Source organism: Spermophilus citellus, assembly GCF_964194105.1.
Source record: "Spermophilus citellus genome assembly, chromosome: 5".
NCBI classification, from domain to species: Eukaryota; Metazoa; Chordata; class Mammalia; order Rodentia; family Sciuridae; genus Spermophilus; species Spermophilus citellus.
The window spans coordinates 121,388,609-121,415,058 of NC_138186.1; the positions used below are offsets into that span (position 1 = coordinate 121,388,609).

The following is a 26,450-nucleotide window of genomic DNA, read 5'->3' on the forward strand; positions in this document are numbered from 1 at the left end:
TTGATGAGAAAACAAAATAATTTTTTCTTTGGCAAGCATTTACTAGATTGGAAATGGCACATGTAAAGCATCTTCACTGTTACTAATTTTGCTTCTGAGCTCAGTTTGCACAAGAGGCAGAATTTGGTAGAGTTATATGACTTTTTTAAAAACCGAAGGGATAGGGGCTGGAGTTGTGGCTCAGTGGTAGAGTGCGCTCGCCAAGCACATGCAAGGCCCTAGGTTAGATATTCAGCACCACATGAAAATAAATAAATAAAATAAATGTATTGTGTCAAACTATAACTAAAAAATAAATTTTTTTTAAAAAAAATTAAAAATAACAGAAATAAAAAGGCAAATTTATAAAAAGTATTGCAATGGATACGCCTCAACTCCACATAGTTCTATAATGTCTGGCATGTAATCAGCTTTCAAAACACAGCTGCTAAGCTGGGTATGGTGGTACATGGCTACAATTCCAGTGACTGAGGCAGGAGGATTGAAAGTTCCAAACCACCCTCAGCAACTTAGTGAGGCACAGACTCAAAATAAAACAACAACAAAAAAATGGGCTCAGTGGTTAAGTGCCCTTGGGTTCAATCTCTGGTACCAATAACAACACCACCACAAATCTGCTATATAAGTGAATATAATGTTTAGAACTTTTAAGGGTTTGTCTATCAATTTTTGTCATATGGAAGTACACTGAATTTTTTTATACCTGATTAAGTAGAAAATTATGCTTTCTTACTATCATAACAGACATACAATAAAGAATAATGATCAAAAATACTTTAATTATAATTAGTATTATTTTATAACATTATTGAATACTTAAGCGACTTATGAAGTACCAAATCATTTAAGAAAATGGTGTTTCATTTTTTAAAAAATTCAAAAGACAGAAAATGAATTAAAGATATCCCTTCCCTCACTACATTTATAGAAAATATTAAAACAGAAATATTATTCCCTCTGGCAGTAACTATATTTTAAATCAGCGTCAGGAAAACCTTAGAAAATATTAGCTTTTAGGGGAAAACACTTCCAATTCACATTTTCTACTTTTAAGTAATATATTCTTACTATGACTCTAAAATCTGTCTAAACCACCATTAACATTTTAAAAGAAAGTTCTCTAGTTCTTACCAAACAGAAATAAATAATACCTGACAACAGCATTAGAGAACATAAACATAAAATTACCTGTTATTAAAAACTGAGCACATTTTTCTCAAAGAAATATATTACTCAGCTGTAAAATAGTATGTTTGCCATTCACACTAATGTTTCAACATTATGGTTCAATCTTCTAAAAAGCTGACATGGAAAATAATGGTGTAATAAACTAATTCATCATAATGTGCAAAAGAAACTGCTGGAATAAATTGTAATAACCTTTCAAAAACTAGCAGCTTTTAAAAGTATTAATTTCTACTCCAGATAATTGGAAAGGACACCTGGGTTGGTAGGCAATATTTTTTATGGGATTGCTCTGTCAGGGACTCAGATTGTCTCTGGACTCAGCAATGATCATTTAGTACTAAATGACAGCGAATCTTGCAAATGGGTCTTCCTAGATGGTGTTTGCCATAAATTACCAAACTCAACTACCCTCAAGGTCAGCCATATGAGAGGGCAGGTATCAAAGAGCCTTCGTGGAGACCTAGAGTGGTCCTCAGGTTTCTCATAAATGGACAATAGTTGTGTTGGCTGCCATAAAATCAACTTAATGGACTGACAACATAAATTACCATCAAACTTTGACAACATCCCTCCCTAGAAAACAGCTGAAGAATGCTTTTATATCAAAGCTGGGGAAAATGGATAACAATATGTTTTGCTCCATATTAGATCATAAATATTTTGAACAATGCAAAGTGGGAAATGAATTAATATTAGAAACCACAATATGTTTTACCTGATGCATTAAAACCAGCATCTAAGTAGTACTAAAATGTCACTTGTTTTCTGAAGTAGCTGACAGTATATGTCATATACTAATGCAATCGTGTGCGTGTGTGTGTGTGTGTGTGTGTGTGTGTGTAGAGAAGAAGGTTGCATTTGCCTGGAAATCAATATTTTTAGTAAACACAGACAACTAAAAATAATAATGCTTGCTGTTTAATCTTATTTTATCTGTAAAGTCCCCTGAGCTTACAGAAAGAAGATAGATTCTTGAAATATCACACTACCTTGGATAAATCACTAATTCATTTTCTCGAAGGCTCTGTTTTTTTCCATCTATACAAGTAAAATAATCACACAAAGACATTTTGAAGACAATTAAATTAATCTTGGGAGGAAGGTATTACAAAACCCAGATTACTAGGGAATCATACAATTACATTTATAAAAACAATCTGCACTTAATCAATTCACAGTTTTTAAAAAGTCAATTTGGTAGAAAATATAACAGCTAAACTAAGAAATTAGAAATTCAGTGGTGAATGAAGCATCATTGTCGAGTGACTTTTCTTTACTCATTTTATTGTGCTGCCATCCTGTAACTATAGTTATGATTACTAGTTTATTATTATCAATATGGCTACATAAAGCTAAAATTGTTGTCTCGATTTTATAATAGAATTTACTTTCTTTTTAAATACAGGAGCATACTGTAGATTTTGTCAAGAGAAATGATGCATTGAATAAAAAAGCAAGATCTTTCGTGAATCCATTGGCTGACTATGAATATGATATATAATGTTTCATGGACTCTGTATCATTAAGTAGAAAAGGTTCCTATTATGGAATTTAAAATTAGCATGTTTTTTGTTTTCCTCTCCCATATCGAGCCATTGCCTTCTCCCCTGTCTTTATGCCATTTCTTACATTCATTTCTTGCTTCCTGTTCCCATTGTCACTTCTGTCCAGAACCTCATCACTTTATACCTGACTTATTGCAGCACTTTCTTTGCTCTGTTCTCTTTCCACCAATCCATCCTGCCTAGTCCTGCCAAATTAATCTTTTTTAAAGCACTATTTTAATTATGCCACTCCTCCGCTCAAAATTTTTCAATGACTGCCCATCACTTGGAGGCCAAAGGCCAGAGTCTTTAGCTAGAATGAAAGGCTTTGGCCCCCTCACCTCCTTTCCTAGTCTTCTCCAGTTTCCTGCTCAAACCTTCAGGACAATAAATGTATTTGTTGCCTCACAGCCTCCATCACAAGTGCTGACCTGGTCAGTGCTCTCCATCTTTGCTCATCCAGGAGCTGTCTTCTTTCTGTGGGGCCTTTTTTTGACCATTTCTGCACATAGCACTTCCAATCAGGAAGCTGGGGGCCTCTTTTTTTGTTGTTTGTTATTAAACAGAATTTATTTTGCTACTGTGATGTCACATAATTTTGGTTTTTGTTTTTCAGTGTCTACTCTTTCCTTCCTAATTAATCCATTAAGCTTTTGGAGGGCAGGGCTTTGAGTTCTTATTAATTGACAATCTCCCTATCACAGAGCCATGAAAGCTCTTGGCACTCAATTGACACTTGTTTAATGAATGAAGGCAAAGTGCCACTCTCGGCTTTTTGAAAGATGATGATGAAAACTATTCAGTTGTGTGTGTAACCTGCAGTATTTTAGAGCAGCCATTTAGATCTGTGATGCAGTTTCCCGAGTTTAATAGCTTTGCTTTCACTATTTGGTTCTTAGTGAAATTCTGGAATATGATATATGAGCTGAGCACATGGGATTTATAATGTTAAATCTGACTGAGGCGAACTTGGGCAGTAGTAGAATAAACAAACTAATGCACATTAATTGAACTAATACTTACTTTCTGAAAGTTCCTTACTACCATAAATCTCATTAATTTCTAAATAAAACTAAAATCATTCCAAGAATAATTTAAGAGAATGACATAGCCTACAATCTTTATTTTATAACTCAGACACATATTTTAGCTTATAATGCCCTATAATAGAAAGAATATGGACTTTGGAACTCAGTAAGACCAGAGCAGACAACTTAGTTCTGCTTCTTACCAGGTTTGATAGCTTGCATCAGGAACTCAATATCTTTGAACTTTAAATTTCCTCATAAGGCAAATGGGAATAGTATTAATATCTAATTCATTTGAAAAACCTGAGATGAATTAACCTTTTTGAGCTGTTTATTAGGATGATGGATTTAAATCCCTGAGGGCACCTAGCCCAGTACCTGGCACATTAATAAATGGCAGCTATTATTACTGTTTTGGTTTTGAGAATGTTTCTTTTCACTCATTACCTTCTGGCTTCCCTAAAAGTTAAGGGTATGAGCATCAGAGTCTAAATAGATCTGAATGTGAATTGTGGCTCTACCATTTACTAACTTACTAATCTATTTATTAACATATTCAAGCTTCAGTTTCCTCAACTGTATGGGAAAATAACAAAATGTCATTGCAGAAATGCTTTAAAGACTTAAGACAGATCTGTTATAACTGGTCTAACATAGAACAAGCACTCCATCAATAGCAGATATTATAATTCCTGACTATTTTATTAGAAAGATACAACCCTGCTATTGTAAACACATGCTTATAAATACATTTTAAGTGAAAGAGGTAGGAATTTTTTTCTATATTAAGTTTCACAACCCTAAAAAAAAAAAAGTTTCACAACCCTTCAGAAAAAATTAATTTAATATTATAAAAATGGTTCTTGTAAATGGTATTTGTATAGTGACTTGCAGTTACAAAATACAAAATACCTTTATAACCGAGAACCAGATGTCCAAATATGTTCCATCTTAGCCATTGGTGGCTCTAATCCTACAGCCATTATCCTTGCATCCCACTCTACCATCAAGATGCTTAATAATTAACAATAATGATAAACTGCAAATTCTAAGGAACCTATTAAAAACTCAAATGTATTATTATCATAGGCCTATATTTTTAGAAATACTTGACAGTTGAAATTGGCCAGATGAAATTGAACAATTGATCATGGATTCTCCATCTCAGCAGTAGATCTTGGAAACAGAGGCCTCCTCTGGGTTGGCTTTGACAAAAGACACACAAAAGTGGTTTCTTAATTTCTCTTTGATTCCTAGAATACTGTTCAAATTTTCCTGTTCTCATTCAGGCTAAAAGTCAGCTTAAAAAAATCTGGTAGGTGGTGTCTCAAATTTATCACATAAACAAAAGCTTATGAAGAAACATGGGTAACTTTCTTAAATCTAAATCAATGCACTGAGATATGGTGAGATTAATGACTTGTTATCTAAACTCAGTAGGAAAGCAATTAAGTGCTAAGAGAAAGCACCTCACAGTTTCATGAGATGAGCTGTTTTTACTATGATAATAACTGAAGCATGTGCTTAATAACTCATCTAATACATTTACTTCCCTTCAACATCTACAAGGTCAAAGCCAGACATCAGCCACAACTTAAAGTGCCATTGATCTTTTTGAAAAACTGTTCAAGAGACTATCAAGAAGCATCAGGCTGGATCCTACTCAGGCACCCAGGGTGTCTCAGGGACTCTGGGGAGCACACATGTAATTTTAAACCATATATTTAAGGGTGGTGTTACTCTTAGTGTTCCTAATGAGCCACTGGCTATACAACCATTCCTTACACAAGTGCAATAGTCCTAATTCCCAATGATCATTCTATATAGGGTTGGTTTAGTGATTATGGTCATTGTAGCTAGATTTTAAAACATAGAATGCCACTTGGTAACTGAGAATGGAATAGCATTGGTCCTAGACCATTGGAGAAACTTTTTCTAAATCTGTTCCCAGAATCCCTTACAGAAGCATGACTTTTCTACCTATTTGGTCTTCCTTTATTGCTTCCATCTTTTTACCATCACCTTCTAGGAATTTCAAACCATTTACAAACTTCTTATCTATTTCAGTATTTCTTTTTACTAGACTCATAATTATAATTTATATTTATGGTATCTCTTATCATTTCAAAGCCATTTTAACAATAAAATATTTTGATCTTCATTGTAATGTCATGTAAGATGAGGAAATTGAGGTGGTCATCTGACATGCCTGAGGTCACTTGAAGTTCATGCTAAATATAATACCTGCTTCATGACTCTGAATCAAAGCTTTCTTTGCCCTCATAATCCTCATAACTACTATATCATTTGCTTGGTCTTTGATTAGATTTGTGCTAGGAATCCCTTTTCACCAGCTGTCTGATTTTAAAATATGTTAAAAACTCTGAGTTCTAGCATCATTATTGGTAAATAGGGATACCAATACTAAATTCATAGAGATATTTTAAGGATTAATGAAATGATGTATGTAAAGTAAAAAAATCTAAAATGATTAAGTGTTCAAAATGTTAGAATCTCCAGTTCCCATCCTTGGCAATTCTTTGCCTACGGGTGGTTCTGTTAGGTCAACAGAGAATCTTAGAAGTTACCCTGGAATTCTGTAGCAGGTAGGGAAGTCACAGTATGCCTAATGTGCCAGTAGGGAAGCCAAATTAATCAAGGATTTGTCAAGTATCTACTATATCCCAGCATAGATCCAAGTGCTGCAGATGCACAAAGAAGTAGAAGCCAAGGAATGATGCAGGTGACAATAAAACCTGATGACTTTCTAGACAATGAAGAGATTCCAAGAGAGGCCAATCTGCCTTTTTCACAGAGCCCCTGGCAAATTCTCCAAAACTATGTCAAAGAGAATAAAGCAATTTTAAATCTACTTCATATCAATTTTAGTTTATTTTTAAATAACACAATCCACAAAATTCCCAGATACGATTTTTGTAGGTAATGGCATTTTATCCAGCCTGAACTATTACATGGGGTGAAAGAGGGAAGGTGAAGGATCAATCTTACATTGAACTTAAGAATGAGGGGTACCTGTAAGTACTTCTACTGTTTCCATTGCTTATTTTATAATCACATAGATTACAAAATAACCCAGGGTAGAAACAGCCATCAGCATTTTCTTCTCTCTTCAGTGTCTCAGAAAAGAAATACTTGAGTACAATTTTAGCCTCGAAATCACCACCCCTGCAAAGTAATTACTATTCTACCCCATTCGGACTAACTCATTAAAAAAAAGTTACCTATAGTCAACTAAAAACATTTCATATTTAAAGTGTCCTGTAAGAAGTCAAATCTAGTGAAATATCAGCATAATTTACTTTCAAACTCTTATATGTGTAATAAGAATTGTAATGCATTCTGCTGTCATATAAATAAAAATATGTAAAAATCTCTGAACAAAGGATAATAAATTTCATCATTATCAGTAACAACTAATTATTGCACACCTGCATGTGAGGCAATGTTCAGAATGACACAGCCTAAAGTTTAAGGTCAGATATCGTGGTCTTAATTCTGCCTCCTATGGTGCTTTTAGGCAGTGACCTGACATTGCAGGGCCGCCATGTTTCTGTCTTGCGAATGGAGATCATGCCATCTACTGTCTAGCATATATTGAGAAAATTGAGATTACTATAATTGTTTTTTAAGTGTTCTTATCTATCAACTCAGTCTTTCACAATAACCCAATGAGATAGATAATATTATTATCCTCATTTTGGAGATCAGAAGATTATGGCATAGAAAGTTTTAACAAAAATCTTTGTCATGGTCACCCAACTGGTAATTGGCTGAGCGGGGAGCTCAAGCTCAGGCAGGCTGGCTCCAGAGTGTACTCTGTCTGAACCTCTCACCTATGTTGCCTCCCTCCATCATCAGAGATTAGTCCATGCCTGTGTCCTCTTCCCTTGGAAATGGAAGTAAACAGTTGTTACACTGAGGATATAGGATGCACGCATGCAGAATAAAAAAAAAAAAAAACAATACATAATAGAAGTTGTCAGTGCTGGAAGAGAGTAATAACACAAGGTATATAGAAGTTTGGAAGAAGGGAAATTATGGGGGTGAGGGAAATCAGCAAGATTCTAGAACATGGAACTTGACTTTGGCCTTCAAGGGTAAACAGAACTAAAATCAGCAAAGAGAAGTTGGGAAAGTTGTTTTAGATAATGGGAACAGCATAGACAAGAGATATCTGCATCCAGGAAGTAAGAATCAGTTTCAGTGATGGGGGAAAATTTCCATATGGGAGTATTGAGACTTGAGAGTGGGAGGAGGAGGTTTAAAACCATTTTGTAGAATGTTTAAAAGTCCAAAAGGATGGAAGACCTCCTGCTGGAGGCCCACTGGAGAATAAATTTCATTGTTATCAGCATGTCGTATGCACATGTGTGTGTGTGTGTGCGCGCGTGCGTGCTCACTCCTGCCAACCAGCGCTTCCAAGGGCTGATGAGACAGCAGGTGCGAGAGCTGAGTGGAAGTTGGGGAATTAGATAATGAACTGCTGAAGTGTGTGAAAATCTCCCATACACATACCTACATTCAGACACTTCTCATTATTCCAGCAGCGATTATCTGGTTGGTGGACATTCCATGGCCTCTCCTCACTTCCTGGCTGTCTTTTCAGTTTGCTCCCTGTTAGCACCTGAAAGCAAAGTGATTTTCCAAATTAGCCTTTTTGTTTTCCCTTAGCACCTGCAGTTAAATGTTTGTTTGGAAAGAAGCCTATTATAGATGATAAGAACATTTTTTTATGGTACTTCCAGTCCCTTTATTAGACAATTGTTGACAAAGAACACAGATCACACTGGAGCTTAACCCTAGAATATGTAATTGTTAATTCTCTTAATCAAGAATGAGCTTGTAAATTGGGAACTATGCACAGGTACTTTCAGAGAATGTTCTCATTGCAGAACTTCATTTCATATTTGACTGCTGAGGTTTTTAGGTGAGAGTGGTTAAATGTGTTCTTTAAAATGTTATGTATTACATATCTTCAGACTAACTAACAAATGTAGATAGTCATCTTATGATCAATCATCTTATGTTGGATACTATTTGAATATATTAAGCAATTGCTAATTCTTTCTAAGTTATATACAGAACATTCAGAAGACCTGAGTCATTCTCTGGTTGCAAAGTTCATGTTTGAATCTAAAACTGAAGTGCTGTATTAGAGGGACAGAAAACAAAAAGGATATGGGAAAAAATGGAACAGATTGCAATGTCAAGCTCTTTTTTGAAAAGTAATATTTAAAAACTATTTCAGACTACTATTAAGAGTATATATGACACATAAGTAGATTATAGAAACCTAATACATCATTATCACTAATATATATTCAACAAAAGTAGACACAAAGATTTTTCTGTTCTAAAATAGTAAAAAAATCGATCTTTTGCTTAAGTTCATTGGATTCAAACACGTTTGTGGTGCAGAAACGCATACACATACACACACTTTTTCAAGAAACAGAAAAGACCTAAAAAAATTGTGTGCCTGGCTAATACTCAGCAACTGGATCTATTGTATCTGTTCTCTGATTAATATATTTGCATAAATTATTTACAATTCTTTCACTTTAGTCCCTGTCCATTGTTTATCTCAAAACCGAATATTACCTGGGGTTCCAGAGAGAAAAATACCGTATCCAATCATTTCAGGACAAAACACAAGTCAACTTTGCCCAATTATTAGCCAAGAAAACTGGATCCATTGCTTGTGGATGGATCACTGGTACACTCACAGCCTAGCTGACTTCAATGTAAAATGACACCAAACAAGCTCCTACTTTTGTGCCCCTCAATCTGTTGGATAAAGTAGAATGGTTTTCAAAGACCCTACATAAATGGAAATATTGTAATTGTAAGTAATTAAAATGCTATACTCAAGAGAGCACTCAACAATTCGTTACACATAGAGCTCGAACCCCCAGGGGTAGTAGTACCTTCAATTAGTTCAACATTTACAGCAGAAGATAAAGGTGACAATTAGTAATCGCAGGTATTTAGTTCAATTAACAAAATAAGCTAACTTGCTTTCAAGTTGCCTTCTTTCCAAAGCAGGGCTCCTGCTCTCTTTTAGATTCTTAACATTGGTACTAACTCCAGAATATAAGAAAACAACAGATAATGGAAAAATACACTTCCTTCAAAGCTGTGAGTTGATGTACTTTAGCTTTATCAGGTATTCTAATTGAGTAGTTTGAACTAAGAAGTAGGCTATAGCAGTAAATGATTTTAAAGAAAGCCCTTTTTAATATATTTTGTAAAATTTTATCAACGTGCTCTTCACTTAACTTAAAATATTTCTTAAGAGTCAGAGTTTATGCTAAGTGTTAACATTGCACTGTAAGAACTGGAAGATTTTAAAAAATCTATATAGTTTGGGGTACATGTATCCACATTTCATGAAAGAAAAGATTTTTGGAGTTATTCTTCATTATTCTCTAGTTGTATTTTTTAATTGAATTGCAAAATTATTTAGACTTTTCTTGCTCAGAGCCTTCTTTATAAAGTACATAGCTTTTTATTTTTACAAACTATAACTAAAATACTAAATGGTGTTTCAGTTGTTGAAGTTTATCTTAGTGCTTATAGACTAAATCACATGCTAAATTGGAAGTAGATCTAAAACACTAAACACAGTTTTGGATCTAAAAGACTATAGTAAAACAGATTTCTTTGCTCTGATTCAATATCAAATTGATAACCATGACCTGAGAAAGGGTTATCTCTTACCAGCTGCCACTTCAGGAAGATATATTTAGTCTTTCAGTTAAGTAGAGAAAAGAACTCATTAGAAAATGGTACAAGTGGTTTCAGAATGAGAAATCTCAAGTTACCAATTCCACTTTTAATGATTTGTTGCCTGAGCCCTGTACTTAATTAAAATGGTTATTTTAAATGCTTATATTTAATTTAAACATAATTACCCAAAGTTCAATGTTATTGCTTCATCCATTTTGAAATTTATTAATTTATAAAATTAATTCATAAAAAATAGTTCAAAAGTGCTATAAAATTAATATCACAACATATCAGGATTATTTGCACCTTTTATTAGATTCAGTGGTGACTCAGAGTGAGTTGTTCACATTAGGTATCACTACAGGGTCTCTGGCATGGCTAATATATAATAGACTCAAATATTGACATGTCCTTGACAGTTCCTCTGCATTTACAATGTATACTTTGACATTCCAGGTAATATTGCTAAGTCTATTGCTAAGAATATGATTGTTGAATTTTAAAGGGATCTAAGTTGTAGGAATTAATTTTGACTTTAGTACATTTAAGAGTAACTGCTGGTTTTAGTCAATGATTCATAAACATGCAACAATCAGTGTAATATAATTTCTTGTGAGTTAGACAAATAAGTGAACCAGAAAGTGTTTTCAAGAACAAGTTATGACTTTTAACTTCTACTTAAAAACACAGCATGGTCTATATACAAGGAACCTAAAAAGAGGGTGGGTTGTGAGGCACAACTTTTCCTAGTCTATAAAATCTGAGGCTATTCCAGTAGCCTTTCAGAGAGAGTTTCCTGGTGCGCTGAAGTATAATCCTTAGTGGGCATAGTGGGCAAAGTTTCTTAGCTTTGCACATTTCTCTACTTATGATGATTGGTATCATAGTTCAGGTACTGAATACTACTTGGTCCTGAGATGAATGCCTAATGAGGTGGAATTAGGTCTGTGTTACACATGAATGAAGGGAAGCTTGTAGCAGCTGAGGTACTTTTCCAGTCTCACATAATTCATAAGTGATGGAGGAAGGATACAAACCCTTGGTCCCAGCTCTGCACCTCAGTGTTCCTAGCTCCCATCCCAAAGGGCTGGGGAAGGCGTTCTCTGTTGTGAGTTGTTTATATACACCCACTTCCTCCTCCCCACTGTCAGCACATCAACAGCACAGTGTTCTTCCATGCAGTAATATTGTGAGTTAACTGAAAGGCAAAGGCAACGTATTTGATTTGACCACTAGTAATTAAATTCTTTTGCTTCAATGTTTCCTTTCATACCAGTATGTGCAGAATTTCTAATATTGTGTTAAAACCTGGGCTTTATAGTCTCCAAAGAACCTTAAATGTTGGAGGAACTTGTTCCCCTCATTCTCTGACATTAGCTCAAACCTTTTTACATCCCCCCAATATGCAATTAGGTATTTTTAAAAATTTTTAATTTTTTTAGTTGTAGATGGACACAATACCTTTAATTAATTAATTATTAATTAATTATATGTGATGCAGAGGATCAAACCCAGTGCCTCATACATGCTAGGCAAGCGTTCTATCACTGAGCTATACCCCAGCCCACCATAAGGTATTTTAATGGAGATCAGACTGTAAAATCAGCTTCCATAAGTAAAGTGGTGTGGAATAATTCTCTCATTTTCACACCAGTACTAATCTATAACACTCCTGGATGCCTCTAAGTCATACTGTATCTCAATCTTCTCTACTGCCATCTGTTTCTGTTTCTTCCAAACATTCTCTTTGGTTCCCATTCAAGAGCTAGACCTAAGTGAGTCTCTGTAAAGAATGTGGGTAGCAAATACAAATATCCATTCTCTTTAGATAAGACAACATTATGAAAAAGCTAATTATCTATTAATTTTTACTTTACAATTTGAAGAATCCACTGTCATATTAATAATCCTGGATAGCCTCAGAAGGTCCAAAAGATGTGAACTATCATAGAACAATCAAAATGAAGAGAGGCCATTTGAGGAACAAGAAGAGGCACATTTGGTTTGTTAATCTTGCTAAGGTCTTTAAATGCCACCTGTCTTCCCATTCTTCTCTGGCTAACATCATCCCTTAGGCTAAAAGCTTTAAAAATTATTTGGGGTCGGGCATGGGGGTGTAAAAAACTTCTTGAGAAACTAGTTTGAGATTTTAATTCTGTATTTCATCTGCCAGACACTGAAATGCAGTTAGCCGTAGCAAGTGTTCCTAATAGATAAGGGAATTGTCGCTTCACATATAATTACATTGAGTCTGACGGTGGACATAGCCAACCATCTCATCGTCACACTATTAGAAGTGCCAGGAAGTCAGAAAAGAAACCATTTCGAGGAGAGTCGGGGCTACTTTTATTTTACTTCAAACCGGGGTTATCATGGAATAAAACTGATAATTCTTGTGGGAAAATGATTTTTGGAATATTAAAAAAAAGGGGAGTAAAGGGTATAAAAAACTGTCTGTTGTGACTGGCAGGAAGTTCAGGCATTTTGTGTTCTTTTTTGTTTCCTTTGGAATGTTAAACAGGTTGGGTTCTTTTAAAAAGAAAACATTTTATTCAGAACATTCTCCCATGAAAGCCCTCTTTGACAAAGTGTCAGTTTTTGATATATTAGTACATGTCTGCCTACATTTTATATTCAAAAAAAAGACAAGTCGTGTTTGAACAACTTTTGACAAGCATGGGGATGCTTAAACTTCCATAGAACTGACTCTTTCCATGTAATGCTGTAGTCTATCTTATACTTCCTATTCTGTACCATTTCATGACATTTTCAATTATGCCAAATTGTGGTTGAAAAAAAATTGAAGAATGATTAGAACAGGAAAAGTCAACTCATCAATAAAAAACTTTTATTTATTTATTTTTATGTGGTGCTGAGGATTGAACCCAGTGCCTGACATGTGCCAGGCAAGCATTCTACCACTGAGCTACAACCCCAGCATAAAATACTTTTAAACATATAATTCTGAAATTTACTGGGAAAGAGAACTACAGATACAGCCCTAAGTGAAAATCATAAATGAGGAACAGGAAATAAGGCAAAGAAATTTCTGATCAACTACCCAAGGAATCTCAAAAATTCAGCCACCTCTTACTTAGATTTATCTACTAAATTACAAATTTCAAAATAAAATCCTCTGTTTACAGGCAATGCAGTGTCTCTCTACTGGAAATCCCACTTGGATTCCCATAGGCACCTCAAGACAACACTTATAAAACCTCTCCCGCTACCCCAAATTGCCACTCCTCCTGTGTCCCCCGTATTGCAATGCTATAGAATGAAGGTTGCTCTCGAGTTTCTTCTGCCCACTCTCTACCCTGCCCTTGTTCATTCATTCATCCAGAACCTAGTCTCATTCCTTCAACATTCAAGCTACTTCTCGTTGGCCCAGATTACTGACCCACTCAGTCAGACTAATTTCTCCTCTTTGTCTTCGTTTCACTTGGATGTCTTATCGTCAGAAAGATTCCTCCGACAATTTTGTCTCTGGGTCCTTTCTCTAGATCCTTAGTACACTGTTCTTGCCAATCAAAGTCCCTGTCCCATCTTGATGTGATTGCATATTTACTTGCCTGGACAGACTACCAGCTCTTCAGGGCTCAGCCATGTATTTCTTGTTTATTGTTAAATCTCTACTGCTTAGACCAGTAATTGGACTACTTTAGATGCTCTCACTGTGTTAAAAATTATTAATGAGGGCTGGTGCACAGCTCAGTCATAGACCACTTGTCCAGCATTCATGAGGCTCTGGGTTCCATCCCCAGCATGTGCATGTGCGTACACACACATACACACACACACACACACACACACACACAAATGAGGGGGGAGAGGGAGAGAGAGATACATAAATGAATCACTTGGGTGAAAAGTTCATATATGACAGAAGCCTTTACTTTTTTTCCTTTTGGTGATAATAAAAACTGTTAAATTTAACCACATTTAAAAATAATTTGAGTTGACATGTGTTAATGCTCCCATTTGACTATTTCATTTAACTGGAACAACAAGTTTCATAAATTAGTTTTCTCAGACTAACTCTGTCTACAAAAAACAGCTCAAGGTAGACAATATAAAACATTGGGCATAGAAGGATGCAAAGTTCTGGAATGCCATGCTTGGATTTGAGTTTGAGACATAGAATTCCAATGGTGTCAAGGATGAACAGGAGCAGAAAAGATTTATGGAGACCAGTGCATACCACCTGAAGTCACTGAAGCCTTTCCGTGACATTATGGCTGGAGAAATTTTAGGGGAAGGCTGTGACTGGAAAAGGAGAAAATTTGAAATCAGTACCCATTAGTGGGCCAGAGAACTGGAGCTAGAGAATAGACCATCCTATGAATATTTTTATTACATAATGAAGGGCTGTAATAATCAATATACTCTTGAAAGGGCCTTAAATCTAATGAAGCGGCTGTGCATAACTAAATTACGGCTATGACAAATTCGGGGAATTGGTTGAGAGTTCTTTGCATCCAAAATTCAAATAAGTAATCAAAATGAAATTACATCAGCTCCCCCTCAGACCACCTTTCAAATACAGGAGGCATTTATTAAGACTACCCAAAATAACATCATGACATAACTGCTTCCATATTTCATGAGTGCCTCTGGCTAAGGAGGAGGTTGGATGGAGCCAGGCAGGGGAGGGTATGTGAGGGGGAAGGAGGGAGAAAGGGAAGAAGCTCCTTGCAAGGAGATAAATAGAACTCTTATTTTAAAAAATTGCCTCAGCAGTACTTTTCTTAAGTCAAGATTAAAAATACGATGAGCTTACAGAATGCTATTCTCCACAGCAAAAGTAATATAAAAAAAACGATTTTTTATTCCCATATAAATTACTTAACACAGCTGCTCCTCGTTTTCCAGATTAGTGCTGGCACGGATGGGCCATTCTCTACAAAAGAGATTCTTTCTTGGTATTTTTCAGTCTCTAGCTTTCAGTATTTCTTTGTCTCTTAAAAGAACTCTTATTTCATAATATATTGAAATACTTCACCAGGAATACACACGGAGTTGTTTGTACCGGCTCTCTTCTAGGCTTCCTGGGGGCAATCATGTGGATGGTAGCAGAAAACAATTTCAAGGACAATCATAACGATGAATAAATTACAGCATAGAGTACATTGTCTCCATTGAAGAAAGGCATTTGTCTTATGGAACTGTATTTCTGTGTTAAAAACAGTTCTCCCCATCCCCTACACCTGTCCAGAATACTTCTTTATCGAAATTCTCATTTCAAAAGAGTGCTTCAAACTGATTTTGAGGAATGTGAGTTCTTCACAGTCTTTTCTGCAATATGCTTTTTATCAGATCAGCAGAAACAATGTGAAGACACCTGTCGCAATAATTTCAAATGTCTATTATCTACCAAATCATACATAAACGATCCATGTTTGCAATGTGGTCCTTGAATGAAGGACTTTTCCAAGACAAACAAATGCTGTCAAAAATATAAATATATGTCTTGTAAGAAAAAAGTCAGTGGTATCATTTGCAGAAACTTACAGTTTTTATTTTTATCTTTAATCAGAACCAAGAGAACATTTTGGAAAGAACTAATCTTGTTTTTCATTCACACAGAGAGTGATTTGTACATGCACGCCTACTCACAGGTATAGACATCATTCAACTAAACTTCACAGGGCTGAGGTTTGAAATGGAGTTGGATTGGCAGCAAAGCATTCATCAAATGTTACTCAAGGTAAATGATGAAAAGCATTCATCCCCTCACCCCATGCCAGCTCCCCCCAACAAGAAAAAGTATAATTTTTGAACATGTATATATATTTAAAGCATGAAGAAAGACTCTGGGTTATAAATCTATTTTTATATCCTATATACCAATTCTTTTATGTGGTCTTAACTTATATGCTAGTCACTCCCAAGAAGTGGTAGGCTTCCCAGGTGATTCTACTGTGCTGCCAGAGTTGAGAATTCTGCTCTAAAACCTTCTTCTGCACCATGATTTAGTGATCACCTCCTACCCATTTTCCATTCTGTTCTTGGCACCACCTCATTTCCCTCACAACCTTGGTGCTTTCTCTGGGATTAAAACTTATGCTGAATTTCCCTATTCCATTTCCATCTCCTATCCTTAGAGTTGTAATGCAATCTTATTGTAGTTTGATTGGAAGTATCAGACATTTTAACATTCAGGTTCAAGGAAACAAGTATGTATCAAAATAAGGCTCAGATTATTATTTACAAGACTACTACTGAAAATAGCTAGTGAAGGAAAAATGTATCCTCTCATCTCCAGGCATCCCTTTGAATTCCTTCTATTTCAGACTTAAACATAAGTTAACATAATGACACAGCATTATGATCATTCAGGTATACCTAAAGGTTTTTATAAGTGTGTGCAGTATTCAAGTATGGCTCAAATGGATCCAACCACCCTGCTGCTACTAATGTACAGCATTATATTCTATGATAGTATGGCTAAGGTTAGCAATATCCAAGCTTCAAAGAACATAAAGAACATTCTTAAATGTACCTTATGTCTAAACTACTGTGGCACCTGGTGGTGTACTTTGTCAGCACTTTATTGGTTTCAAAAGAATAAAAACAAACACTGAGGTCCTTACTCTGAAATCCATTTCTAGAATTTATTTTACTACAAAAAACTTAGTCCTCTGAGAGGTGTTCTAGTTACAAAAGAAGAATTTATTTTTGTAAGTTTTCTATTTTAAAAGGTGTATTTATTTAACACTTTAAGTTTGTAAATATGCATTAGATCTGTGAAATCTTACTTTTTCCATGAGCAGGAGGGTAAACCCCAAAGAAGGAAACTTACTGAAATAAGAATGCTTTTCTGTACTGGCCAAAGGTGGTGCATTTATACATTTATGTGGGAAGACAGAAAGACATCCAAACCTTTGTTAGAACATGAAAAAAAATGAAATAAACCCTATTTGCTTTCAACATTGTTTCTAGTGGTTATTTATTTATTTACCCAATTACTTATTTATTGATGTTTAAAAAGAAAAACACTTTTTATTTCTTTTGTTTAAGCATACAACTATAGGCAACTGATACCAGTGCTTCCCTTAGATGTTTTAATTTCAGATTTTATATACATGAACATAAGCTGCCTAATAATAGTAAAGGCATATAAAGTATATTTCTAAAGCAATGAAAGAACAACCCGTTTTACCACATAATCAGTATGGAGACATTTCCTAAGAAATGGATAATTTAGATGTGAAAAATGATTAATCATAACCAAATCCATTTATCAATTAGCTTTGCATGTGTTAACAAAAGAGCAATAAATAACACACACACAAACACACACAAACACACACACACACACACACACACACTCACACACACGGTGAATGGCCATGAACCAAAGTAAAATCTCTCCAATTATTTATGTAGAAAGGACCTAGTATTTCAATTTGCTTTCTCATACAGAAGGAAAACAGGAATGATGAAAAGAAAGAGACAAACACACACACACACACACACACACACACACACACACCACTAGAAGGTTCCCAGAACTGCCCTACTCATGCTTCCACAAACATTAAGGAAGAGAGCAGGCAATGGAACGGGGCCTTATTCAGAAGTGAATCACTGTGAAGCTGTAATTGCTCCATGTGATTTAGAATCTTCTTCTTCTTCTTCTTTTATTTTTGAACAGAATGAAAATTTTTTAGAGACAAAGTTCATAAAAGCGAATAAATTATTACAAGACAATGATAAATCAAAGAAAAATTCCAATAGACCTTATGATTGTTGTATGTATATAGGTGACTCTATGACCAGTGTGATTCTGCAATCTGTACAATCAGAAAAATGAGAAATTATACCCAAATGATTTAAATGTATGAATTGCCAAGATCATTATAATGTCATGTGTAGCTAATAAAAAAAATTAAATTTAAAAAAGAAAAATTCCTTCAAGCTAAGACTGTTGTCTTTATGAAAAGCTTGTATTTTTAAAGATGAGGAAGAAGAAAGGATTTTATAAAAACCAAGTTGGTCAAAAGGCAGTCAAAGAAGAGTCCTTCATGTATTTTTTTTTTTGGAAAAAGAAATAATATTTACCACATATATGATAAATATGATATTTGACAAATATGCATTTTATCTCTTTTTTCCCACCACATATTCCCAGCCAGGAGATGGATAGAGGAATCTTTGGATGTGGGACATGGCTGGGAGCCTGCCATTTCCTGGTTAGCCTCGTACTCCAGAATGTAAGCTCCATGAAAGTAGATTTTTGGTTTTTTGTTTGTTTCCCTGTTTTGCTCACTGCTCTCTTTAGCACATAAAATCCTGCCTAGCACTAGTAAGTGTGCAATGAATATTTGGAGTAAGAATAAATAAATGCAGTGCAGACCCCAAGTTCTTTACTTTTGGCAATTCTTTGTAGTTACTGACTGAGATGTTAATATGTGCCAATCATTGTGCCAAATGCTAATAACTTAATATTAATCAATTAATACCCAAAAATCTATGTGATAAAGTCATTACTATCTCAATTTTATTAGTAATATTATCCAAGATAGCATTAGGGAGGTCAGTAATGTGTATAAAGTCTTAGAACTTGTAAAAAGTAACTAGTAACCATGTTTAATTCCAAAGCCTAACTCTTACTATGCTAAACACTGGTTTGATCCTGGTTAATCAGTAACCCTGCTCCATTCATCATCTCAGAACCATCTTGGATTCTGACATTTTTATTTAAACCCTAGTCTAACTCTGGACTTGGAGGTCCTGTACTGCATACTATGCAAGTTCTGCTTTAACTCTTTTTAGTCTCCCCAGGACATCTTTCTGATGATATCTTAGTTTGCTTTAACAAAATACCATAGACTTGGTAACTGAAAGAACAGATATTATTATTTTTTTTTATGGTTTTGGAGGTTTGGAAGTCTAAGATCAGAGTGTCAGCATGACCGGGTTCTGGTGCACATTCTTTTCCTGGCTTGTAGACAACTATCTACTCATGTGTACTCATGGAGCCTTACCCTGGTATGTGCTAACAAATACTATGTCTCTCTTCCTCTTCTTATAAGGTCACTAATTTATCAGGTTAGAACTGCATCAATATGTTTTAATGTAACCTTAATAGCCTCTTGAAATCCCTATTTCCAAATACAGTCAGATATAGTTGGGGAGCTAGGGTTTCAACATAGGATTTGACAGTGGAGGACAATATTCAGTCAATAGTAAGTGTCCTTCTGAGCTAACTTGTCTAGGAAGTAACAAATATATTCCACTTATCTGCTTTAATCACATGTCATTGTCACACATGCCAGAATAACTTTTCACCTTTTGATTTTGTGCAGTATTTGGACCTCGGTAATTTAGAGATTAAGTATGCATACCTAGGACAAATGTGTATTAGATTTGAAGAACTATTAAAACTCTCTCAATAGCTAGGTCATTCTGCCATCGTATGGTGGAATACAATAATAATCCTTCAGATGGTGCTTGATCTTTTCAAAACCTTCATTCCGGCACTCCATGATTGGAGTTAGCATTGCAGAACTAGGGTCATGGATTTGAAGCTTATATTTCTTTGTACTTTTGTGATCTGGAGAACATTGTGAAATTCATAAAATATATATTTTAGAATTATTGTTTTCCTGAGTCTGCCAAATAATAGATACCTGTTACTTCCCAAAGGGAAATTTCATAGGTACCATGTAGCCCGATATAGTTTGTAATGATTATCACATCTACATGCTGTTACTTACATGTAACTTTGAGAATCCCTGATCTGAACAGACAATGGACCACAGAGTTAGCACAACTCTAAAAGTATTCCTTGGGATTTCATAAGTTTTTCTTGAAATGTTTCAGTTGAATCTTAGAATCAGAAATATATTCTGACCTAGTTATTACAAAGCTTTCTTGCCACGGGAAAAGAAAAGGAAACCCAGAACAGTATTTCTTTAGTAACAATGGCTTTGTTCTCTAAACTTGCATTAAGCTGCTAGTGATATGGTGGTAAACCTTGTAGAAAGGTAGAGAACGTGGCAGCATGACCTGTACCAACATTTCAAAATGTGAATTTGGTCACTGTAGACATGACTAAAATATCAAAGAGTCCTGGTACCACAATGTGAAAATTTTAAAAGAGAGCTTTCTTTTTTTGGGCAAATATAAACTTTCTGATTCATGATCAATCCTTCTTCAGGAAATGTAAGGAAGTCTGATTATTTGTGTGTGTGTGTGTGTGTGTGTGTGTGTGTGTGTGTGTACGCATGTGTGTGTGTGTATACATGCTATCTTAAATTTCAAAGTTCTTCTTGAGGAGAAATATTTCTCTATATTTTTAATCTGCTTTCAATTTTAAGAGGCAATAGTGAATTTTATTTTACATAAGATTAAAATTGCGAAAATGTAAATATCCACAGTAAATGCAAAACTATTATTTAAAACAAGTTGAGAATATGCAGGAGTAATATGCATCACACTATTAATGGAAATTTCTTGGAAATATTATAATAAGTTATCATTTTTGGATTTTCATATAATTAGGAGTATAACATGAATTATTTATATTAAAAAGAAGAGATTGGCAAGAAGGGTGTGGTGGCACATGTCTGCAATCCCAGTGACTTGGGAAGCTGAGACAGGAGAATCTCAAGTTTGAGGCCAGCCTCAGCAACTTAGCAAGACCTTCAGTAACTTAATGAGACCCTGTCTCAAAAAATAAAATAGGCTGGAGATATGGTTCAGTGGTTAAGCAACACTAACTTCATTCCCCAGTATTTCCCCTATGCCTCCCCTAAAAAGAGATGGGTCATTTTAAACAGCTATCAAGCACTACATCTAGACAATAATGTAAAATTCAAGTGTAAAAATTAATTATTTTTGGCAACTTTTATTTAATTATTGAATAAAGATATCCACTATGAAATCTATATTTTCACTTTGGAGTTCTTTAAGATTTTTCTTTGGTCCTAGTAATATAAAATTTCTTCATAAATATAGTCTATTTTTATTCATTTTGTTGGTCACTCCATAGTACCCTGAGTTAGAAAATTCATGCTCTGTAATTCCAAGAATATTCCTTTGATGGATTTCCCTTCCACTTGTAAAATTTTTCTCATACTGGGGGATACTTACTATTCAGAAGTAAGATTCTTGGACTACTTTTTAAAATCTCTCCTATTTTCTATCTCTTTATCATTTTGGGGATATTTGCTGAGACAATGCCTCAATTTTACCTTTATTTACACTTTTATTTTGAATTTCATTTCTACGTTATACTTTTAATTTCCAGACATATCTTTTTTTTTCTTTTCTAAGTGTGCCTGACTTTTAGTATATTCTTCTTCCATCTTTTCTCTTAACCTAGTCTCTCTTTCCTACAAGATGTTACTGTTTCTGTGTCTGTTAAATTAGATGCCTTTCTGAAACATGTTGTGAATCCATTATTGTCTACTCATTTCTGAACCAAGAGCTTGTGTGTGTATAAGAAAAGAATCAACGGTGCCCTCTTTCTAGGGTGATCTAGCCAGACTATTTCTTTAGATAATCTCTGGTCTCACTGTTCTCAGGTTTTTCACTTTGGTCTGAGTATAGTGCCTAAGATGACTCTTTGAGTAATCTTCCTGGAGGAAATAGATTGCAGGATTCTCTGAGTCCAGTGGAGAAGGCAGCTGTGATTCTTAACATTCTGTAGATAAATGCTCAGCTAAATTTATTATTTTCAGTGTGGTGTCCCTGTTATCTCTTCTGCCTGGTGTTCCCAAGTCCATGGCCTCTGTTTTCCCTAGTCATAAATAAAACTTCAGTTTCCTAACTGTATGAATGAGTGAGGGTGTCTGGCAGGTGTCCAGTTGCTCGTAATCACTTTTTTTTTCCTGTTACTTAGCTTACCTGTATTTTGTAATTCCAGAGAGACTCCATAAGGCTATTTCCTGTGACTTTGGGAAGTTTTTGTGGAATCTGGATTGCTTCTGGCTTTACCCACTGTTGGTTTAGAATTCAGTATCTTGAGGTTTGTTAAGTTGGTTTCCATGATTCCATCCACCTTCCAGCTTAAATAACTTGTTATTATTGTCTTCTATCCTATGCTTTTTCACCTTAAAGGTGTGTGCCTCTTTTTAAAAAAAAATGTTGTTTTTTAGTCATTTCACTGGTGGTTTTGTAGGTTACTATACCACAACTACTTGCTCACCAGCATCCTCAGCAGATTATGCAGTGCCCTGTACTTAGAGGGTCTCTAGTAAGTACCTATTAACTGAGGGAAGGAATTGTCACACTGACAATTCTTTTCATCTCCCTCATACAAATAACTATCTTCCAGTTAAGCAAAGTCACTGTATTGATTCTATGAAAATATTACAAGATATTAATATTATAATATTTTTAATATTATGAGGTTTTATAAAATTAAATGTTCTTTGCCATCTTAATTTAAAGCTGTGCAGGGAGCTCTTCAGTATCTTCAAGCTTAGGTATTGTGAAAATATCTTGGTACAAATGCACCATCTAGATTAGAACAGAATACCAGTCTCTGATAATGAAAAAAGGCTTTTCTGTGGCTGATATTGCCATCTGTCCTGGTTTCCACTTAACATGTATATTAGTTGTTTGAATAGATTCTTGGATGGTGAAGGTCACTTTATTGCAGCCCTTTAACTATGGGGTCATCATGAATAACCTCGAACTGCAGCTGTGGCTAAAGAGAAAATGACTTCAATTGTTGACAAATGCCCTTGGTCCAGACTTAATGGTGGCCTAATAACATTAAATATAGAAAATAAGGGACAAAGGAAAACATGTACTCACAAAAGGGATTCACAGCATGTATCCTGAAAGTTCTTCCTGTTCTGTGAAATACTTCAAAATGTGCATCCATGCACCTGTGCATTCTCTCTTCTCTCTCTCCTTATGTTATTTTCAATCACAAAGTAATAATTACTATGAAAATATACTTAAAACTGATAAATATTGTCACTCAATACTGCCTTATTTTCTACTAATACATAATGCTATACAAGTAGATCTTTTAATCTTCTTAAAGAGAGAATATATGAAGCAGGGTCTTTACTGCATTGGAGAAATACTTGAACAGGTAACTCCAACTTGAAATGATGTCACGTTAGGGGCAAGGGGAAATGACATGAGAATCAAACTCTATGAGAATAAATGTTGAAACAGGTAATGTCCAGGCTTGAATGAATGCTGTCTAAGAGGTAGAGACTTGGTCTCCATTTTACTGGCAGCACTAAGTTAGGTGAATCCCCAGGCACCATCAAATGTCCCCTCAACTTGGTGCCTTGCTATGTCAAGAGATGGGGCTACACAGTTTTTCTGGGATGTGTGTGGAAAGCATTATTTTCTAAGGAAAAGTTTGGCTCTGCCCACCATGGTCCCCTGCCTTCATCTCCCTACTTAGGCTCTTGTAACTAACTTTGTTTCCTTACCTGACTCCCTAATATCTACGAGCAAAATTTAGCTCTATTTTCATCTGATTGATCATAAAAACGCATGTACCTTGTCAAAATAGGCACTTGTTGTTCCAATTCAGGTTCTTCCAAAGGTTGTGATCTTGAACTCTGTTGGTAATTTCTTCCCCATTGAGAAAAATGGTTTCTGATTTTTTCATATCTTATGGAAACAATTACCTGTTCTTCCAGATAGAAAATATTTTCTGGTACTAACTTCAAAATTGAATTTATTATGCAGCTCTTACATAATAAAAACACACTAAATATTAAGTAACGTAATAAATATTATTTCAGACAAAGGTTTAACAACCTGGATAAATGTTTTTCATGGTTATTTTTCCACCATCTTCAATGGTAACAATTTTGAAATACTGGTTGAGTTAGAATGTATGCCTTTAGATTTCTAAGTAATTTAATGTTGATTGTAAACACTCATAAGGTCCTTATTATGTGCTAGACACTATAGTGAGCACTTGATATTCGTGAACTCACCAAATCCTCCAGGTAATGGTAAGAGGTGGACATCTGTTTTCATCCCATTTTACAGATGGGGGAGCTGATTCCTAAGGATGCTAGCATCTTGCCCAATATCACACTGACATTAAGTGTCAAGGACTCAAGGGTGCACTTATTTAAGTTGCATTCCTTTTTTTGGCCTGCTTTTTTAAAAAAATTCTTCCACATAGGATTTTGGGAAGAATTTGCATAGTGATACATTTAAAGCTAAACTCCTGTTTTTTTTTTCTTTTTAATTCTGAAGTGGTAATTACAACACAAAACCCAGAGCAAGGAAGACATTCCACTTTGAAAATTTAGGAGATTGCCTATAGATTCAGAGGGAAGGCCAGAGATTATTCAGATGGAAACCCCAGAACTGTAAAATTCTGGGAAAATTGGGCCAAGGGTCATAGCTTTTACCATTGGGTTATAAAGTTAAAAAAATATGTACATACACACACATATACACACATATATATATATATATATAACTCATATATACACACACATATACATATATATAAAGGAAAATTTGTATACAAACATATTTATAAATAAATAAGATAAAGCACACCAACATCAGTGAAAAATATAGCTTCTCACAATTTCTCTTAAAGACATCATATCAGGAGCCTCTATGCCACAGAATATGATGTATTATTTTTCTCCAACTTCTATTTCCATGGTTTCTATAAAAGTTTAATTGAAAAAGTAAATTAAAGTTTATCATACTTCAAGTCTTTTTATTTTATTCCTCTCATTAAAAAATGTAATAGTATAATAGTAGCATGGATGTGTGTCTGGGGTTTTTTTTGTTGTTGTTTGTTTGTTTTGTTTTGTTTTAGATTCTGTCATGTTACTAGCACAGTAGTCTTTCTTGAACAAGAATAAGTGGTTAATGCCTTGTTTGCCCATTCATGGAACACATTAAATCAGCAAGCTCCTTTCAGTCACTAATGTGCCAGAGATCAAAGCTACCTCATTCTGCTCCTTGACTTAATTCTGTCCTCGTGTATTAGGGACAAACAAATGAGCAACAAACAGATACACACAGCACAGAGACATGCACACAACCAGTGCTATGGGAGCCTAGAGGAAATAAAACTATAATTCTGATGGGAAAAATCAGGGAGGTGATATGTGAATCATATTTTGAAGGATAAATAGCAAGTCACAGGATGTACCTGGTGAGTGGAAGTGTTGATAAAGAAAAATCCTCATGGAACATAAAGAGCTTGGTGTGTTTGGGGTATGGCAATGGCTGCAGGATAATAATGTGAGTGAAGCAGGGTCGATTGGCAGTTTAGATGGTTGACTCTAGCATCATTCTGCCTGGTTAGAATCCTGGCACTGACCTTGGATGATTTCCTATTACTTCTTTAAGCCTTAATTTCTCTTTCTATACAATAGAGAAAATAACAGTAAACTATAAGGTTTTTAAGGGTTAAGTGAAATAGTATTATAAAGCCCTTAGCATAAGATTATAAATGGCAATAAAAGCCCTCAATAAATGCAATTATTACCCCAAAGAGACAACTAATTTTTAGGTAAGCAATATGACTACTAAGAGTGAAATTTCCAGGGGCTGGGGTTGTAGCTCAGTGGTAGAGCGCTTGCCTAGCACATGTGAGGCACTGAGTTCAATCCTCAGCACCACATAAAAATAAATAAAATAAATGTATTTTGTCTATCTACAAAAAAAAAAGGAAAAAAGAAAAGAGTGAAATTCCCCCCCATGTTACTTCATGCTAATAGTGTGCTATATTAGATTATGTTTCCAGATTCCTTTGCACAGCTACTCTCTTCTGTAAATCAGAAATCTAATTCTGGAAAGCCGCTTCCCACCCCAGATACTCTGCGTGATATCTGAACAGCTGGTTCATAGCCCATCTGAGCATTCTGATCTCCTAAATTACGAAGATAAATAAGTACAAGAGATTCATAGTGTTACTAGATACCGTATGCACATTCTTTAGGAGATGGACTGTATCAACATATTTGAGATTTGC

General features: G+C 35.0%; 1 protein-coding gene across 4 annotated transcripts in view; it reads right to left on the minus strand.

The window, feature by feature from the left end:
* The window catches only part of HS3ST5 (heparan sulfate-glucosamine 3-sulfotransferase 5), a 263,151-nt gene that overhangs the window by 101,323 nt on the left and 135,378 nt on the right, over positions 1–26,450 (minus strand). For 2 of the 4 annotated variants that reach the window (XM_081294508.1, XM_081294507.1), the window contains one exon: positions 8,297–8,405. The exons of 1 other annotated variant lie outside the window; for it this stretch is intronic. The gene's annotated coding sequence lies outside the window, so the exon portion shown is untranslated. The remainder of the gene's footprint in view (positions 1–8,296; positions 8,406–26,450) is intronic. One more of the 4 variants, XM_081294509.1, reaches the window with a different exon arrangement.